Below are 6,000 nucleotides of genomic sequence, written 5' to 3'. Positions count from 1 at the left end.
CATATACACGACTTTGTAGCCTGTAACTCGCGTATATACGCAACTTGTCTTCATTATATCAGCGTATGCAGGATGGAATACTGAATTTCATCACTTTCAGATTCCCTTGTGTCTGTTATGTCAGCTGTCTGAATTATGCCACACCTTTCTGTCTCTGTCTTCTTCAGTTCCTGGAACTGTGATGATGTATGGTCCTCTTGTTTCGAATTTTGAAATCTGCTCCTGCATTCCCTTGCTTTATGACCATAGTTATTGCATGTATAACACCTTACATTTTTCATGTTCCTTCTATCACAATCAATTGCTTTGTGTCCATATGCATTGCAGGCAAAGAAATATCCTCTGAAATACCTGGGATGCGATGATCTTTCTTGAACCATTCTACTTCTACATCTGGCTGCAACATGTCCAAGATTATGACATACATAACATTCAACATTATTCAGTGGAGGAAATAATCGTCTATCACGTCCATAGTTAGGAGTAAAGGATCTTCCTTGAGGAATTTCTTTCCTTGGTTGTTCCTTGTTGAGCATTTGAGATTTCTCATTAGAGTTTCTTGCCTCACCTTGTGAACTAGATTCACCTTCAACATATTCATGAAAACCAAGACCAGTCTTGATAGCAGGAGACCTTTGACTACTAAGAATATCATCCAAGACTTTAGAGCTATCTTGAAATCGTAACAGCTTATCCTTTTCTTCTATTTTACCTTTCAAGATATTTACCTCAACTTGATGTTGTTCTTCCTTTTTCAGATATTGATTCCTTAGGTCTTCTTCAGCTTTTCTTCCTTCTTCCACTTGTCGCTTTAGTTTGATCACTTCATGTTCTTGATCTTCAAGAGCTTCTTTGTTCTGTTCTCTTGATTTTTTAAGATCTTCTTTTAGAGAGAGGATCTTTGATTCAAGCCTTTGAATAGTTATGCTCTGATCCTTTACTACATCCTGCAATTTCTCCCTTACCCTGGTTATTGTCTCCAATTGTTCATTTAATTTGGTAACTTCTTCAGTTTCTGCATTCTTCTTTTCATGTGCCATGAGACTTTTAATATCTTTGCTATTATTGGATGAAGCATTCTTCTTTTCATGTGCCATGAGACTTCTAATATCTTCACTATCATTGAATGGACTTGTAATATGGGTATAATAGCTTCTACCATCTTCTTCAGATATCTTTCCTTTGTTATGAGGGCATCTAGCAGCATAGTGACCAACTCTACCACATAGAAAACATTTGAAAGGTAGCTTACCTTTGAACCGTCCAGTTCCCCGTTCAAGATTCTTGACAAAATTTACCTCATCTTCTTCCTCTGACACTTCGAATGCGGCTTCTGGTGGTACCTCTTGTCGCATTTCAAAAGCAGTTAAGATCCCGTGAAGCTGTGACATGGTGATTTTCTGCACATTCTCCTTTTCTTCTATGGCAGATACTTTAGAATCAAATTTAGCAGACAGAGATCTCAAAACCTTTTCAACTAAGACAACTTCCTCAAATTCTTCACCCAGATCCCTCATACAATTCACAATCTCATCCATACGCAAGAAATAATTAGCTATGCTTTCATTACTATGCATCTTAAGAGTTTCATACCGGATTCTGAGAGTTTGAAGCTTTGCTCTTTTTACCTGATCATCTCCTTCGTAGCTTGTGACGATTTTGTCCCATATTTCCTTAGCTGATTTGAAATGCATGATCTTCATAAATTCTGATTGTGTCAAACTACTCAATAGACCAGTAACAGCTTTGGCATTGAGCTCATATTGCTTTTTCTCTGCTGGATCTGTAGGGGTTGCTGATGGGAATTTGTATCCTCCTTCTACGATTCCCCAAATTTCTGCTCCAAGTGATTGTAGATATGCAGTGGTTCTTATCTTCCAGTGAGTAAAATTGTTCCCGTCAAAGACTGGTGGCCTGATGTGTGCCTCTCTTTCTGGATTAGCCATTCTGATGGATCTTTTCCTTCAAGCGATCAAGCTTCCTCTGAAGGACCTGCTCTGATACCAATTGTTAGAAATAATACTGAGAGGGGGGGGGGTGAATCAGTATTATCAGATCAGTAAAAAATTTCCAATTTCATACTCAGAAACATATACGCTACTTCAATTAAGTGAACCCGCGTGTACATGCTACTTTGTCTAATGAAACTCGCGTATATCTAGAGATCTTATAATTCAGTTAGCTTAATCTTCAGTAAATGCATCAGAACATTATTAAGCATATTAACAGTAAACAGGTGCAGAATAACAGAACAGAACATCACACAAGAGCCACACACATGAACACCATGATATAAGGTGGAAACCCAATGTGGGTGAAAACCACCTGCTGCAATTCGTCTCTTTCTTCTTTAATAAGAAACTTCTTTTACAATGTACTGGTGCAGTCCTTTACCAGTACGCAGGCTACAACCTGCAGAGGGCTACAACCCTCTCTCGTTTACCAACTACTTCTGGAAGGGAGCTACAACCCCCTCAGCTCTTGTACTAGCCGATCCATTTACTAGTACATAGGTGCTGACCCTACAACCTTCTTTCCTTCAGGGACCACGTTTCATCAATTTTCAGACTGGATCCAAGAGTACAAAACAAACATTACTGCAATACAATCATCAACTTATACTTGCATCATAATTCATTAAACAACCCAATACTGAATCACTGAAACCCTGTCATCAAGATCACAGAACCCAAACCAGAGCCCAGAACTCTGCAACAACCACCAGAATCAACAACAACATGAAATATCAAATCTTATTATGCATATGCTACTTCACTATACCAAAACCGTGTGTATACGCGCTTTCACCAAAGGCAACCCGCGTGCAGATCTAGAAATAATTACTTATGCCTTCGCTGTCAGATCCGACCCTTGCCAAGCGTCCCGAACAGATAAACAGCAATACCAGATCTTCTCACTTCATCAGACACACAATGCTTGCTTCCACTTGCCTAATGATCTTCTCCTTATATAGCCTTAGGTACTTCACAATACCACGGTCCAAAACCATAGTAACACAATACCATCAACCTCAAAACGAGGGATCGACACGCCCATCGAGACACCATGGTCCGAAACCATAGGCACAACTTCCAAGGACTAACCGCCACGGACCAAAGGTACTTTTCCACATACACGCTCTTTTACTGAAGCCAACCTGCGTGTACACGTGACTTGATATATAGAGAACCTGCGTATACGCGACTTGGTATATAGTGAACTTGCTTGTATACGCGACTTGGGCTTAACGAACCTGCGTGTATGAACTTTCTTGGCATGCTGTACTAAGATTTGTCCTCTGATTAAGTTGCCATCACCTGTACCAACCTCTGAGCACCTGTACCAACCTTTGAGCACCTGTACCAACCTCTGAGTGAATTGCCATCAAGGACAACACTTGAATCATAATGCCAACAATTAGTATTTATCCGTACATACCAAATTCCTCATAACAAATTAGCAACCATACTGGGGAAAAATCATCATTCTGGGTAGTTTACTTTCATCTTAGTACACTCTAGTAGACCTTACTTGCTTCCATTGATCCTCTTTTAGCATTTTGAAGTGTTTTTTGGTGAAAATTGTCCTTGTAAGCCCCTAGGATGGCCTCTCTAGCACCAATGCAGGCTTGGTCTAGAGACAAAGTGCTGCAAAGCACCCTTGGCTTGAGGACAGTGATCTGAAGCACACTATCTCCCATTCAAGGTTGCGTTGATCCTCCTTAGGACGAAAATCCCTCCTTTGAGTTGATTTTTTTTCCAAATTTCCTTCTGTTTCTACTTGCTGAAAGGTTAATGATGCTTGTGTCTTTGAAATCAATTTGTGTTTCCTTTGCCAACCCTACTTTGTCTTTGATTGTTTAGTGTTTCTTAAATTATTTCTTTATCACTATCAATTCATTGTCAAAGTTAGTTTATAGTCAATCAATCTTTGTTCAAAAGAAAGTGTCGTAAAAGTATTCTTTTCTTTCGAAACAGAATTGTCGTAAAGTCTTCGTTCTTGAAAAAAGATTGATTAATTGTATATGCATTAGTTTCCTTTTGTTCATCATAACATTAAGGAAATTGAAAAGAAAAACTTGCATTGTGCATTGAAAGATTTTGTGTGTGCTCATAGGAATAGTTTAGGGAAATTGCATTAGATTGTGCTCTTTGCTCTTTGATTGAAAGAAATTTGATTGCTCTATCCCTATTAGCTAAGGTTTTTCATTGTCAAAATTGAATGAAAATAATGCTTATCATATTAGTTGCATTCTAGGAATTGAAAATACATCACGTGGTGAACCCTGAAAGTCAAATTCTTAATCAAGATCAGCTTAAAATTAACATCAATTAACCTAATGGAGCATTGTCACCTAATGCAAAACATTTAGAGGTTCTAGGCTATAGACGTGTTTTGGCGTCGTAAAACATAGCAGCTGTCACTAACTTGTCTGTGATAAATTCCGAGTGTGATACCTCATTCCACGTACATGAGTATATCGTAGCTCGTCCACATACCTTCGGGTATATAGGGCAGTGTTATAGTACGTAAAGTATATGGGAATTCTCTCACTTTGTCGTTTCACATTAGACAACGCTAATATGGATTAGGCCTCCACATACTTTTGGGTATATATGGGAGGACAATACTAGGTTACTATTCATCCTTAGGTAACCAGTCGGCTACCTTGTACATTGTGATACACCGAACATAACATTCGGGGAGATTGCTTACTCGTACTTCTTGGTTTTCCATGAGGTATTTTGAAGTTCACAGTTGCTTGGTAAACCTTTTTGACTAGCTTACCCATTTTTGTTTATTTATTTTTTGTAATAAAATCAATTAGCAATCATGGAAGAAAATCAACCCTTACCCCGTCGTTCGCGGAGAGCAGCGAGTGAACCACCTTTACCGCTTGAAGCTACACCTATCCGGTCAAAGTGGTCTCATTTGACTGGATACAGTACTTCACAAGCCTCTGGTTCTTCATCTGAATTACTAGAAACACCTATACCGGTAAGTACTATGACCCTAGTTACTCCTATGGTTATTGGTACATCTGTTACTGAAGTGGAATCTCCACAATTACCTAAGGAAACTAGAACTGAATCTAGTGAAACAGTAACCCAAGTTGTTCAACAATAGGTTGATTCTCAATCCAAAGTTGTTCAATAAGAAATTACTTCTGAACCTAAATTTGTTCAACTAGAATTGGATCCTGAACCCATCATTGTTCAATCAGAAGTTACTTATGAACTAGAAGTTGTTCATGAAGCCCAACCTGAACTTGTTCTTTTACCCGAACATTTGGATCTTAAGGTGGAACAATTAGAAGTTGTTACCTTACCAGAAGAAGATTGACTGGTACATCCTCAGAGATCCATAACTGCCGAGACTTCCTCTTTACCTCAACAACAAATACCAAAAATCTATTATGGACCAGATAGTGAAATTATTCTACCTGGTTTGATTTCGATAGAAGAGGAACCTGAGGTAGAATCACCCAGAACTCCATTCCATTTTGGAATTGGACTGCATCTATATCCTTATACTCCTCATTTTACTTCTCCTTTTGATCTTGATTACTTTTAGACACCTGTTGATTCGTTAGGAAACTTATTTGGAAATTTGACTATGGCATAGTCAACATCCCAGATCGTACCATTTGTTACGGCTACGACAGAATCTTCTGTTGCAACCTCTTCGATGTTTGGTGTGACACCTGAGTCACATTTGTATGGTGTTCCATTCATCCCATTAGGTTACCAATATTTATCGGGAATCCACTCAGGTGTTTCTTCTAGCCCTTGGTCTTCACCAATGTTCTCTACCAGAATTTTATCTGGTTCCTCATTTACGGGTACTGAACAATTGGACCCATCAAGTTCATATGAAGATGGTTCATCTGGTTATCGTCCTATGTATCCGCTTAACACTGGACTACCCCCATACAGAGAACAATATGAATATTCTCCTTATCCTCCATTTTCTGGGGGACTACCATATGTCTGTATGCCG

The sequence above is a fragment of the Pinus tabuliformis genome, chromosome 8 (genome assembly GCF_031772625.1).
Source record: "Pinus tabuliformis cultivar Carrire ecotype Pingquan chromosome 8, CPIR1, whole genome shotgun sequence".
NCBI classification, from domain to species: domain Eukaryota; kingdom Viridiplantae; phylum Streptophyta; class Pinopsida; order Pinales; family Pinaceae; genus Pinus; species Pinus tabuliformis.
Note: the sequence above shows the minus strand (reverse complement) of the source record.